Source organism: Peromyscus maniculatus, chromosome 21, assembly GCF_049852395.1.
Source record: "Peromyscus maniculatus bairdii isolate BWxNUB_F1_BW_parent chromosome 21, HU_Pman_BW_mat_3.1, whole genome shotgun sequence".
Taxonomy (NCBI): Eukaryota; Metazoa; Chordata; class Mammalia; order Rodentia; family Cricetidae; genus Peromyscus; species Peromyscus maniculatus.
In genome coordinates, this window is record NC_134872.1 from 50,653,432 (window position 1) to 50,668,662 (window position 15,231).

Sequence of the window (15,231 nt, forward strand, 5' to 3'; positions counted from 1 at the left end):
GAGCACACGCTCTGAAAGGATGAGAACCTGAGTTCCAATTCCCAGCTTCCACCCCAAAGCTGGCCACAGCCATCGTTATTTGCAAACCCCAGGGTTGGAGGTCGGAGAGAGGTGGCTCCTGGGAGCTCTCTGGCAGCCAGGCTACCTGAGTGAACCTCAGGTTCAGTGAGAGACATTGCCTCAAAAATAAGTTGCAAAGGGATAGAGAAAGACATGAAATGTTCTTGTCTGGCCTCCACATGTGTGCATATTTGTGCACATATATAACACACATAGAGCACACAAAAATGGTAAGGGAATAAACTACATTTTTGTGAGCTATGCTTTTCCACATTCATTAAGTGGCCAGTTAGTAAGTCTGGTAGCACAGTGTTACGTCATTATGGGGTAAGGGAAGAATAAGTGAAACACTGCTTAGTTAATACATTCTGTAAGAAGTAAGGTAAGACAGTAATACATACAAGGACACCTACGAGAGCTGTGACATGGCCGCTTTTGTTACCATGACATATTTTATATAAAGTGTAGGACACTGACTACTGAAGCAGACTCAGATTATTTCTTTTCTGTTTTAAGAGAACATCTCTAAAGATGTGAGCTCAGCAGGTGTACAAAAACAAACAAACAAAACGCCTACTTTAATTTTTAACTTGAGATTCTTTACATTCCTCAAGAGGAAAATGATCAAACTAGGCCATATCAACCATTATGACACCTTGTTTTACTAACCCATCTTGGGATTACAGTTTATAAAACCCTTCATTGGGAAATGTTTCTAATCTGCCCTCCAGGCTCTATTTTCTATGATAAATATAGAATTAAAATATGGTGGCTATTTCTAAAGCAAGTTGTTAACCATCATCCTCAAATTGTAATGGCCTAAAATGTCCTAAGACTAAAAAAAAATGAAACAAAACAAAACAAATAAATATGATCCACAGGAAATTTAAAAAAAAAATCCCTTGTACATAAATTAGAGAAACACTGGGAACATTTTGGAGATTCAGATACCCTTGGTAGGAATTCTACAGTCAATTAACTATACAGTCAAGTACACGAGTTTAACACCATCCCCTGGACATGGCATAGAGAAGCTTGTCCTGAGGTTAAAGGTCTAAACTCAGAAACCTCCACACTGGTTTCTGGCAGTGTGACCCAGTCCTCAAAATTCCATATCTCATGATACCACACAGGTCCTAGGGAAAACTTCCCGATGTGGCTCAAAACAAAAGACAGACCATCACAAGGCATGCGGTTGTTTTACTGCAGGTGGAAAATGGGCACCGCTCTGGGCAATGGAAGGTTAAATGGCAGGAATGCTGAGGGTCTCAGATCACTTCACCCGGCATGGACATAACAGACCACGACTTGGCAAAGTGCCTTTTTTTCATAGAGTGCCAATTATCCATTCTCTTGCTTCTCTTTTTGTTTTGATTTGTGATTTGGGGGAACTTGGGATAACATATAATATACAGACTTCCATTTATATTCTGTTCTTATAAATTTGGGTGGGCTTTCAACAAACTTGAATTATATAAATTACTGCTCAAGTAAGATCTCGTTCTGGCAAAGAATGTGTGTGTGTACACATATATAATTAAAAAGAATAATATGTTGGGAATCTTTAGCTTAAAAATATCAAGTACTACATACCGTACAGTATTTTTAAGCAAAGATATCTGTCCTGATTTAAAAGATTTCCAGTAAAAGAAAAACCAAAGCTGCATTACTGTTTACATCAAAAGTCATTCCAGTTTATTTGTGTTTCATCCATTAAAAATGTTTTCAAAGAAGAGATCGGCACAATGCTGGCTGGAATTTCTACAAGATCTTGGACACATGACATCTTGCAGGATGACTGTGCAAGCATCTGCCCACTGTCTGAATTCAGATCTGCACTTCTCCATGTCACCTGGATGTGCACCTTTATGCTTCAGAGCTGCTTGGCAAGCAGAGCGACTGAAGGCCTGCACTAAACTCCAGTGTGCAAGGGAGTAAATACCCACTGGAGAGAGCCCTGATTTACAGGGTGGCCCGTTTAAGACGTTCCCGTTTAATAACGTGGCTGTGCACAGGGCCTCTTTTAAATGGGCCACCCTGCATGAAGCTTCGGTCCAAGATAAAAAATGTCCTCCCTTGAGAATTTTTAAAAGCCAAAAACAGTGTAGGTTTAGTGGTTATTTTTAAGGTTTGAGATGGTTTCTTTGGACTCCTTTGGAACTGAAAAAAGATGGATACACATTTTAAAAATGAAATGTTACAACCACACATCTGTAATGAGAACTGGTGCCAGTGGATATTTTTAAAACAAATTAAAATGGTCATTTTTTTTTTAAAGTTAGGCAAACAGCTGCTGCACACACAGCTCACAGTAACTACTTTTCAGCAAAACTTCACAAGGAATTTCCTAATGAAGATTTATAGGATGTTCTGAGATTGATAATTCAAGGCTCCCTAAAAAGATATGAACGACAGCATCGGAGATGTGAGGGTGGAGGGCTTGCCTTCTGAGGGAGAGACCAGTGACTTGGAGCAGAAGATGCATGGCAGTTACTACAGAGAGAAACTGACAACCACAGGCCTGGACAGAAGCTATGCTGCGGACCTTTCCCTCCTCATGTCAAGGGCTCGGAAAGCTAATCACAGGGATCCACAATGCACACAGCCAGAACTGAGCTCCTCATTGAGAAGGGGATGGTACGGAGAGAAGAAGAAAAGGCTGTCTTAAGAATACTCGGACAGAAAGATGGTGATTCTCAAATCCTGTGCCTGGTTCGCTTTCCTGCAAGACCAACACCAGCAAGGACAGAAAGTGTAAGATGAAGAGTCACCTGTGCCTGACACTCTTCATGGTAGCCGAACACCATTACATCATTACATCTCTACAGTACTATGAGTGAAGCGCTGAGACTTCCATTTTCCAGAGGGGGAAAATGACACCCTAAGGTATTACATAGCCTGCACAAGTTACACACATAGACACAAACACACACACACACACACACAGACATGAACACACACACAGACATGAAGACAGACAGACAGACAGACACACACACACACACACACACACACACACAGAGAGAAAGGGAGATAGAAGGGGGGTTAGTCTTACCTGTCAAAGTGAGACTAGTTCTAGAGTGAGGACCATTAAGTGTAGAGGGCATGGGGTCCCTGTGCTCACATCATGGGTTCCCTGTGCTCACATCATGAGGTCCCTGTGCTCACATCATGAGGTCTCTGTGCTCACAAGAGGTCCTTGTGCTCACATGAGATCCCTGTGCTCACATCATGAGGTCCCTGCTCACACAAGGTCACTGAGCTCACATCATGAGGTCCTTGTGCTCACATCATGAGGTCCTTGTGCTCACATCATGAGGTCTCTGTGCTCACAAGAGGTCCCTGTGCTCACATGAGATCCCTGTGCTCACATTATGAGGTCCCTGCTCACACAAGGTCACTGAGCTCACATCATGAGGTCCTTGTGCTCACATCATGATGTCTCTGTGCTCACAAGAGGTCCTTGTACTCATAGACAAGCACTAGGGAAACCAGGAATGTTAAACATGCAGGGTTGTCTCTTCAAAGAAAGAGAACCTGTTTTCCTCCCAGAAGGCTGGGAATGGAAGTGGTTAACAGCCTGGTGACTCTGTGCTATCTGAATGGCCCAGTCACATCTGATCCCACAGACTCTTACATTTATCTCAGTCATCCTTATCTTGAGCACTGTTTCCTAGTCAATATAACACATTTTTATGGAAGAGGTCACATGTACCTTGCAAAGAGTTTCAATGTATTCATGTCTTAAACTTCATTGTGCAAATGGGATTGAGCTAATTATCACCAGGAAACTTTTTTCCAGATTGTGTTGTGCTTTAATATACCTGAAATAAATACTCAGGGTCAGACTCTTGAAGTTTGAACCAACACTGGCTACTGAGTCATGTTGAACCAGATTTCCTCTTTTGAAATATGAGGATCATTACTCTGCTGGCATGGTGTTAGCATAGTACCCCACCATTACGTCATTCTCCATCTCAAAAATGAATGAGAGAACCAGATCCCACGATAATACTCGCAGCACCCCCCCCTCCTGTTTACAAGTATTGAATTCAGAACATGATATATTCAAGCCATAGTCAGTGTCTTCCTCAAACATACTATACAGGTTCTTCAGGCTCCACTTCTGTGGACTCACCCAATATCCTACCTAAATTTTTTTCTAAAACAAAAGAATAAAGGAAAACTGAATCTGTACTGATCTCATACAGATTTTTTTTTTTATTTCCTGGTCATTATTCCCTAAATAGTATAATTACTAATATATCACACTAACATAATATTGCATTAGATATAGTAAGAAATCAAGAGATTATTTAAAGTATACAGGAGCATATGTAAGCATTATACATAAATACTCTGTTCATTTTCCCTAAGATTCCTTAACTTCTGTAGACTGGGGCAACCACGGAAATCCTGGAAACAATCCCTACAGACACCAATAGACAAAGGCAGAACACTTACTCAACACACATTTACTCAACACCTTCTTCGTCACTCTTCTGGGCATTTGTCACCAAGTAGAGGAAGAAAGAGACTAAGTCCTTATCTTAGCGATCTCACGTCTCAGGATACAGAACGAATCTAAAGACACAGATTTACTTATGCCAGCCAGCAAGTGATGGGAAAGACCAGAAGGATAGCTTTGCTCGACAAGTATTACCTGATTAAATTTATACTTGTAGAAAACTGCCAAGGAGCAGGAAGAGGGTGGGTGAAAGTGAGGCCACAAGCAAGAGACCAGTACTGGGGGTTCACCAAGTGCCCACATCATCAAAACACCACTAGGTTTGAAAGATGGAGAAAAGGAGGGGCCGAGCTAGATGGAGAGAGAGAACAACACTCAGAGAAGGGAGTCTCGGGAAATGCAGGAAAAATAAGATGTAGGGAGCTAGCGCTGTGAGTGTAACTTAGTATACTTTATTATATTTTAAAGATTAAAAAGTTCACAACATTTCCACATGCTTATTGGCATTCTATATGCCTTCCTTCCTGAAATGCTGGTTCAAGCCTTTCGCCAAGTTTTTATTGGTTTACTTAGCTTTTTATTGATAGGGTGTAGAAACTTTATATATTGCACTTAGGTGGACACACACACACACACACATACACACACACACACACACACACACACACAGTCAGAAACAGGCACTGCAATTATTTGTTACAAAGGCATCTCTCATCACTGAATCACCTTGGCACATTTGCAGAAAGGAACTGGCTGCACACGTGCCTCTGTTTCTCAGTCTGCTCCTTCACTAGTCACCTTTCTGTCCTGCTGACAGTCCCATGCTACATTGATCCTGTAACATTTTACTTTCTAAGTCTCAGAATCAGACACTAGAAAGCCTGCAATTTTGTACTTTCTTTTTTGCCCATTTGTGTGCGTGTGTGTGTGTGTGTGTGTGTGTGTGTGTGTGTGTGTGTGTGTGTGTTGTGCATATGCGTGGTACACATGTGGAGGTCAAAGGACAACTTGGAGGAGCCTTCTCCTTCTACCTAATGGGTTCTAGGAACTGAACTCAGTTTACCATGGTTGGCCTTCTTTACTGAGCCATTTTGTTGGCTCTAATTTTGTCCTTTCCTCAAAACCTTTGGCTATGTTTTATAGAACAGAAATGTTAATTTCTTTTTTTAATCCCACTAAAAATTTAATTTTATTATAAACACATATGAGCCAAATTGGGAAGGACTGACAATAAATTTAGGTAGCAAATTCTTTCCCTCGGAAGTCATCTATATGCTGTAGCTATGGCTCCGCTCCTTGGTGCACTGCAAAGGTGTTACAAATAAATAACACTTACTTCTCTCAGGTCTCAACTCCGCACTGCCGATGTACAGGAAGACAACAACTCACATCTGGGTGGTTTACACTACCTCTCTACCATGTGGTAGTGTTATTTTTGTTAGGTTGAGTATCTTTGAAAGCATTTTCTGGGTACATGATTTGATCCTTTTCTATATACAAACCCCGACTGTAGATGGTGCCTGTCTTCCTTTCTAAAGGGAATGCTTGTTCTTTGACATGCCGTCCTGCACTGTGTGGGAGCTTCAGTCCTCCAGGAAGGAAGAACTGCATCTCTATTAACTGTGCCATATGAAGGAGGTTCTGGCCTCCTTAACTGTCCTGAGTAGATTTGCATTTGTAACTTATTGGCTTCTATACTAATAGTCCTGCCTTCTATGGCTCAGCTCTGTAGTGCAAGGATGATGGGCATGGATGTCTTTGTATTACATCTGCATTTTTAGTGTAAATACTTGTCATCTAAGGTAATTTAGGGGTATCTCTTACCCTTTGAACTTGAAAGTGATTTCCTACTGGATATGTACAAGAAGGGAAAAGTGTATTTAAAAAAGATACATGTGAATACAAAGAAAGAGGGGTAGAGTATGAAGCAGGAGCCCGAGGTTAGCGTCTCAATGCTGATGTTGACATAGCCACAATCCTGCCTAGGTCTCTTCTTCTGTGAAAACAAAAATTTTCTTAAGCACACCCAAGGGATGCTGGGCTATCTCACACTGAAAACATGTTTTAGGCTCTAAGGTGCTATGATTTAAAACTAAATTTCTCACTCTTCCACATGCATTAAAATAAGCAATGTTTATCCTTAATTTTTTTATGATTTTAGGGTGATTCACAAAGTTTATAGTAAATCAAGAAGTTAATTTCCTCTAACTATATCTCTTATACAGGACTGAGCTTAACAATGTGTTTCACACCTACAAGGTAAACCACACACTTCATGTAGCTATGGGTTTCTACTAACAGTTAAACTAAAAACATGAATAGTAATATCTTACATGTCACTTTGATGATGAACTATTAAAGCCAAATTGCTATGTAGAAGCCAAAACCACAAATAGCTCTTTAAAGTTTAGAGGACTTTTCCACACACAGATATCCTTGAAAGTAAGAAATGATCTACATTTTAATCATAAAATTAAATTCAAACAAATGACTAATCAAATAATCACTATACACTGGTCAACAGAATTAGAGGGGCAATATAAAAAATCTCGGCAAATAAAATGGTTTTCTAATGATTCTAGCGAGTTTCAATTACACAGAAATAAGAATGGTATTTCTTGCCGGGCGGTAGTGGCGCACGCCTTTAATCCCAGCACTCGGGAGGCAGAGGCAGGCGGATCTCTGTGAGTTCGAGGCCAGCCTGGACTACCAAGGGAGTCCCAGGAAAGGCGCAAAGCTACACAGAGAAACCCTGTCTCGAAAAACCAAAAAAAAAAAAAAAAAAAAAAAAAAAAAGAATGGTATTTCTTAAACACTCAGTATGACGACATTTCCGATCACTGTAACTTTACATGCGGAAGTCAACAGATGCTATTCTCATCTCTTTATTAATATTTTATATAGTTGCTGACTTGATTCTAGATATTAACTGCTAGTGATAGCATGCTGAAACATGTTAACAGACAATGCGTTTTCACTCACTCTGCTGGCTATTCCTTGCGTCTTCATTTCTCAGATGTGGCAGTAAAACCCCAGGAAAGGTTAAGTGGCTGTGCTAAGATAATTCACCCAATAAGAGTCAAAGTAGGAACAATTCCCAGGTACTTTTTATTAGTGAGTAAATAAGAGTACTTATGAAATGAGCAAGCCTTGATTTTCTCACTTAGAAAATCTACCTTTCTGGAATAGAAAGATGCTTGGTGGGTAAATGGGCCTGGTGGTCTGAATTTAATCAGAAAACCTACATGGTAGAAAAATGATTACCACAGCTTGTCCTCTGACCTCATCATGGGGGCCATTGCACGTATGTGCACAGATATACAATATACAATAAATGAACACTGAAAACATCTTTCTTACCCAAATTTAAGATTTTATCAGAATCACATCAAGTTGAAAATTCTTTGTAACCTGAAATAGGATCCACATTGTTTCCATAATTATGACAAATTTACATTATTTGATAACTAACAAACAATACTGAATAAAAACTTACTGTTTACAATTTTTATTTCTCAAAATTTTATTTCAGAAGATTTAATTAAATGTACTTCTCACATAAAATAGTCGGCAAAGTTATCACATATACTATTTTCTAAAACACTGTTCTAAAGATTCTAAAATTAAATGAACCGATATTTTGTGTCACTGTCTGGCCTGCACAACAAGGATGACAAAGTTGTTAAGCACTAGCTGGCTGTACACACACAAAGGTAACATTACAGGATTCCAGGACTACTACTACTACTTCTCCGACTTCTAAACAACAGAATGAACTTTCTCTGTGATGCAGAAGTCAAAGAAACAGTGTAATAGCAAAGATTCTTAACTTCAGAAAGGCCAAAGAAACATAGATCTGGATCTTCATGTTAGCAGCAAATATAGTCAGTCCCAGATTTTAAGATTGCCTTCTAATGACAGTTGGAAGGAAGGCAGGGCAGGAAAGGCATTCTGACAGGCGCCGTAATTTAGGGACTCAGGAACATCATAGGCTGCACTCAGTATCACGCTGAAGGCTGGCATGGAGCACACAAACGATGAGATAAGAGAATGCAGAGTGGATGGCAAATGATGTTGTGGGAGTAGAAACCACTTTTGACGCTGGGTAGAACTCAATTACATGCACTAATCAAAAGATAGTGGAATCTAGGAAATTGACCTTGGTGCTCAGAAAGAAAATAAAAATGGTTTAGTGAGTATATGGGTTTGATTACATCATTTGAACAGACATCCAAACTATAGATAAAAAACATTTGGTACTCACTCCACAGCGTAGGGGGTGTGGTTAGAGGTGAACAAAGATTATCTGGGGTTGTGTGGTCAGAGGAGACAAAGGGTATCTGTGAGGGATGAGGTCAGAGGTGGACAATGGGTATCTGTGGGAAATTCGGTCAAAAGTGAACAAAGGGTATCTGTGGGTGTGTGTGGTCAGAGGTAGACAAATGGTATCTTCTTCAGGGCCTCTCCAGTTTATTTTTTAGGATGGGATTTCTCACTGAAACTGGAGCTTGCAAATTCGACTAGACTGGCTGGCCAGGGAGCCCTAGGGAATCCTGTCTCCAGTTTACCCGCATTGGGAGTACGGGTATGAGGCCAAGCTCTGCATTTACATGAATGCTGACAAAGATTCTCAAGCTTTGTCAGCAACATTGTACTGACTGTGGTGGTTTGAATAAGAATGGCCCTGATAGGTTCGTATATTTGAACACTGATCAATGCTTGCTATCAGAGAATGGCACTAAATGAGAAGGATTCGACGGAGGAGGTGTGGCCTTGTTGGAGTAGGTGTGGACTTGGGGAAACTATCACTAGGGGTGAGGTTCCAAAAGTGGGTGTCAAGCCCAGCTCCCCGCACCTTCTGCCTGTGGATCACAATGTAGAACTCTCAGCTACTTCTCCAGCACCATGTCTGCCTGCCAAGCTACACATCATGATGACAGTGGACAGACCTGAAACTGTCAGCAAGCCCTCGGTAAATGCTTTCTTTGCACAAGCTGCCTTTGTTACGGTGTCTCTGCAAAGCAACCAAACAGTGATTAAGACACTGACTAAGCCATTTCCCTGCCCCTTGATTCTTTCTTTAAACCTTCTTTGTCTCAATAAATAATGAGACACACTAGCTAAAATAGTACTAAGTAGTGAAACTCAGGAACATTTCCACTGAGGTCAGGAATGGGACACGGCTACCTGCTATTAAGACTCTTACCACCAGAGTAAACAGAGGTCCTCATTATGAGAGGTGCCAAGGATGAACAACATGTCAGAAAAACACTGTCAATATGTGCATAGGGTGAACTGCTCACCCTTAAGGGAGAAATAATGACTGCATCAACAAGTAGCATGAATACAACTTAGGAAAGTAGAAAGGAGGCCACATACATGAATAACTAAAAGTACAGCATTCATATTCATCACCACTGACAACAACAAATTACATAAGAAAATACAAAACATTACAACAAAAACTAAGAAATGCCTAATCTATACAGAAAACATTTCTAATATATATGCATATTTCTAAAAATACCAGAAATGGAAAACCATATAACACTTCTATGTAGGAAGATGCATCCGCTCTGTTTTCCTAAATTCAAGACACTCAAATAAATATAAATTGGAAATGAATCTGGAAGAGACAGTGCATGAAACTGGCTGGGATGTAGGAGGCTACAGCCTTCCAAAGTGTATCAGAGTGAACTGCTCTGGATTCAGCATTGGGACAGACAGGTACTTTGGGGGATGTGGCCATGACACTGACCTCTTCTAGGAGGCACACAGACCTAGTGACAACAAATGATATGTAAGATGTTCATTTAATGGCTGTTATACCCATCAGACATTTCCACTTTGTATCATATTGTTTGGTTCACAATAGGTGATCCAGACATATTTAATATTTCAAAAATGAACCAGGACAGAGTAACACAATCATTCCTCCAAAAACCCAACCAATGGCTTCAGATATCAAACTAGGAATGAATGGATCATACAATTAGTGAAATTGTCAATTTGGGGAAGTGAGTCTATCACACATCATATTTTGAAGACCTACAGATAGACAGACTAGTTTGACAATGTAAAATGTGGAAAGTAAACAAAATCTAGTATTATGAAGGCTTTGCTTTTAACTACTGTGATGAGGCTAAGCATAAGAAACAAATATTATTCCCAAGAGGCAGTGTGTCTCGAGAACAGCAGGTAAATCACAACTTAGGTAAATTCTACTCCGTTGGGATTACATCAAGCACAACGTGGCATGTTGCTTGAAAGGTGCTGAGTTGATCTTCCTGCCCGGGGTGCTGGCTAATTCAAATGTCTCCTACAACTGGCTCCTGCCTTTTCTGCAAGGCATGCAAACTGTTGCTCAGGAAGTCCTCCTTCACACTGTCTACCAGGTCTCATCAACCCTGACACATGGAATAGTCCACACACAGCAGTGAGCTGCTCCGCTTTAGTTACCTATGCAGAGTTGGCCAACGGATGACTTCAAGATGTCAACTACAAATACAATACTGAACAACAACAACAACAACAAAAATCTCTTTAAACACTAGACCTTCCCGAAGACCACTGCATTTTTCTTGTTAATTAAATCAGAGACTGTGAAGTTTTGAGAATTCTGATAAAAAAGAACCTCATCAATTTCATTATTTTTCTCACAGAGCTCCAAATACCTCAGGGTATGTTTTAAGAACACAATGGGGATAACTGTGTAAGTTTACAAAGCACACTGAAGAAGCTACTTTTCTTAGACAGTATATTTACTTTGCAAAATGATTCAACAGTAGTTGTCTACAGAAGGGTTGGTCTAGAAATTGCTTTAACTGTAAGAATAGAAACAATTCCATTCACAATAATGGATAGAAAATATTATTAGTATTACCTCCTTTACAAAAAGGGGGATAGTATCCAAAAGTCACATGACTTTTCCAAGAACACAAAGGTAGTTAAGTATTTGAATTCAGTCTGAGTTCACCTGCTGAGCTCTTACACATCAAGTATCAACTCCTTTCCAGATACATCTTGGATAACAATGGAGCAAAGAACAGCAATCTTGTAACAGTAAACACACACACACACACACACACACACACACACACACACACACGACACACAAACGCACATGCGGTCACACATGCTTGACCATTATTACTTTGATCTGCTTACTTTGCCAGTTCTATTTAACTTTTTACTCTGGTTATGATAAATTCAAATTGAAATAATCTGTCAATGTTCTAAACTTGAGGAATAAATGAATACATGCAATCCTGGTGTGATCTGGATTCTGAACCAACTGGATCTTTTTCTCCCACCGTAGAACTCTTCCAAATCTGGAATATTCTGAAGAGGAAATGGTAGTAAATTTCACTAAGAATTTAGTTGAAATGCTAAGGCAGATCTATTCCTGCTGAACAGGACAGCAAGAAACCCCCTGTGATTCCCTCAAGTACACAGCTTGACAAAACTGCTAGCAACACTAATGTCGGTCCCACCAAAGTCAACCTCTCTCCTGGCGAAGCATGCAGTGGTAATCTAGAGGTGCAGCAGCACAAGCATGTGGAGGCTGTCTCCAGGGTGGCCGACAAGCTCGCACCTCTGTCCAGGGAGGACAGGGCTGAATATGATAGATAAATGGTGCTAAAGTGGCAAAGGAGCCCCACGTGGCTTTAAAGAGCTGCCAGTTAAAGTTGTGATCCTTGAACTGAGAGCACTCCGCCACCAATACATGAGCCAGAAGCCCTTTTACGAGTGCATACAGATTGGCAAGTCAATGGACTAAGTATCTGAGTCCTCCCAACACTGTATGCTGATTACTGAACTTCCAATGACAGGAAAAATATAACCAGATGGCAAAAAAAATCCTAAATACAAAGAAGCTAAAACATCTCTTCAAATGTTATCACACACATGGCTCATGTATAGGACACAATTGTTTAAATATTTAAGGAATGAAAAGATGTCCATTAAGTAAACAAAATAAGCTAAAAATAACCTTTTAGCAAATTTCAGTACTGATATACAAATATCAAGAATATATAATTCAAAACAGCAAGAAAATCTACTTAACTATTTCTGCAGTTTGCATTTGACTTTATGCAAACGAGTGCTCAGTCTATGTGTATGTCCATGCACTATGTGCATGCCTTGTGTCCAAGGAAGCCAGACAAGGGTAGAGGATCTCTAAGAACTGGAGCTACAGGCAGTTGTCAGCTGTTGTGTTAGTGCTGGGAACCAAACTCGGGTCCTCTGGGAAGCAGCCAGTGCTCTTCACCAATGAACTTACTTTTTAAACAAACATCTGTATGTATATGTGTGCGCCTACGTGTGGTATAAATGTAACTGAGTGCAAGTGCCTATGGAGGCCAGAAGAAGGTGACAGGCCCCTGGAGCTGGAGACAGATGACTGTAGGCCACCTGACATGGGTGCTGGGAACCAAACCCACGTCCTTTAGAAAAGGACTAAGTGCTTTTAAAAGCTGAGCTATTTCTCCACCTCCCTTTATTAGTAAACAGTCTCTGTACAGAAACAGGTGATGAGGGCTCACATATTATAGTGCTCATATCAACAAAGAATTTTTAGATTATGTGCACTTCAAATGCTCAGAAGTTTATGCTCTTAGAAGTGCTGAGGTCCTTCGAAGATCAACACATAGAAACTATACTACCACATATGCAAACAAATGCCTAAGTCAGGCCTTCAGGCAGTTAGATGGCTGTACAGCAAAAACATGAAACATATTTAACCATGAAATAACGAGATTATTAAAACCAGGTGAAGTTGTGTGTGGATGCGCATGTACTTATGCATGCATCTGTGCATGTGTACACAGGTAAAGTTATGTGTGGATGCATGTGCATTTACGCATGCATGCAGGTGGAAGACAGAAGATAACCTCAGGTTTTGTTCCTCTGGCTTTGTCAACCTTTTTTTGATTCAGAGTCTCTCACTGGCCTGGAACTGGCCAAGCAGGCTAGGCAAGCTGGGCAGGCTGGGTCAGCAAGGCAGGCTAGCCAGTAGCCCCAGGCAGTCCTGTCTCTGCTTCCCCAGTGCTGGCATATAAACTTGTTCTACCATCCATGGCTTTTTAAAAGTGGGTCCTAGAGATCAAATTCAGGGCCTTTAATGATTGAGCTTTCTGGCCAGCCTTCAACATAAAACATTTCTTCTAGTGGCTTCTGGGATACCACCCTCTACCGGTTTTCCTTTATCTCTATGGTAGCATCATCTAACTTCCTGTGGCTGTTTCCTTCTTTTCTGGACACAACTCATTCCAAGTGGTTCAGGTCTCAGACTGACTCCATTATACGGATGCACACTCCCACAGATAGAGCTCTCTGACTTCTATCAGCATTTCCCTAAAAAGAGGCAGGCTGTCTTACCCAGTTGCTAAGTTAGAACCACAAGAAAGAACACTTACAAACACCAAATCCGAATTTCTGCATCTGAACTTGACTTACTAGCCCATCTTTGAGGTTCTATTCTACCACATGGACATCAGATCTTCCTGACAACATCATTCACCCAATTCTCCAGCATGAAGGCCTCAGAATTATCTCTAAGTTCTTTCTTTTGCTTGTGTTCCCGATCAGGTCCATTAGTAAATATTCAACTACTCTGAAAAGATTTCCAGAGTTGACGAGCTGGAGGTGTAGCCTTCTTGCCTACCTCATATAAGGTCCTGGGTTCTAGCTCCAGCTCTGCCCTCTCACAGAATTATAATTCTGGAATTGCGTAGAAACCCCTCAAACTACTAAGGTCCCAATGCAAACAGCCATCACCTCTGACAAGAACTCTTATCATGGGTTCTACCTGATTCTCTACTTTCTCCATTGCAACACCTATGTCTCCCGCCTCTCATATGCATCTGCAGTAATCCTGTCCAGGCTAATAACCAGTCTCCTCACCTAAACCCTCCAATAAGGAAAACATACCCCTTTAGTTGGGTGTGGTAATACACACCTGTAATCCCCAACAGTCAGGAGGCAGAGGCAAGAAGATCATGAGCTCCAGCCAACATACACTACACTGCAAGACACTGTCAATCCATGAAACTTATATGCATTTAGATAAAATCATAATTTCTATGTCCAACAAGAGCTGGCTTCTGTGTCCTCATCTACTGTATTCCATATACCTTTATCAAATAACTTCCTGCTGTTCTTAGAAAACATCACTCTGTCATCTACAGGTTTTTATACTTGATATCCATCAGATGGAAACTGCTCTTTCCCTAGATATTGGCATAATTTCATTCAAATTGTCCCTTGCAGGTTGGCCTCTTCTTGGTCACTACAATGAAAACATCAGTTTCTATCATATTCTTTTTCTTATAATTTTTATATTTAGATCAGATCACACATGCGCGTATGCACTGCCTAGCTAAGCTTCACAAGTGCAGAAACTTCATTTTGCTGACCAATTTTGTGAAGAAAACAATATCTCAGGTGTATGTATTGTACACAATCGGTTCAATGAGTAAGTGCTTAATAAGGACATGAATAGTAACCAGAAACTGATCACTTAATAAGTTTCTTGTGTTCATGAAATAACTTTCAATAATAAAGTAAAATTAATAATGGAACAATAAAAAGATACTGAAGACTCAACCTTTACAAAAGCCATTATTGAAAATTAAACAGAAAATGATTGTACATATCTGTGTTGCCAAAGGTCAAAAGGCAATACCTAACATTCTTCAAGT

At 40.4% G+C, this 15,231-nt stretch overlaps 1 protein-coding gene across 7 annotated transcripts in view; it reads right to left on the reverse strand.

Moving 5' to 3' along the window:
• Positions 1 to 15,231, reverse strand: part of Supt3h (SPT3 homolog, SAGA and STAGA complex component) — a 353,629-nt gene that overhangs the window by 202,844 nt on the left and 135,554 nt on the right. Inside the window, exon 1 of one of the 7 annotated variants that reach the window (XM_076557812.1) lies at positions 3,116 to 3,134. The exons of the other annotated variants lie outside the window; for them this stretch is intronic. The gene's annotated coding sequence lies outside the window, so the exon portion shown is untranslated. Of the gene's footprint in view, positions 1 to 3,115; positions 3,135 to 15,231 lie in introns of those variants that run through there. 7 annotated transcript variants of the gene reach the window in all.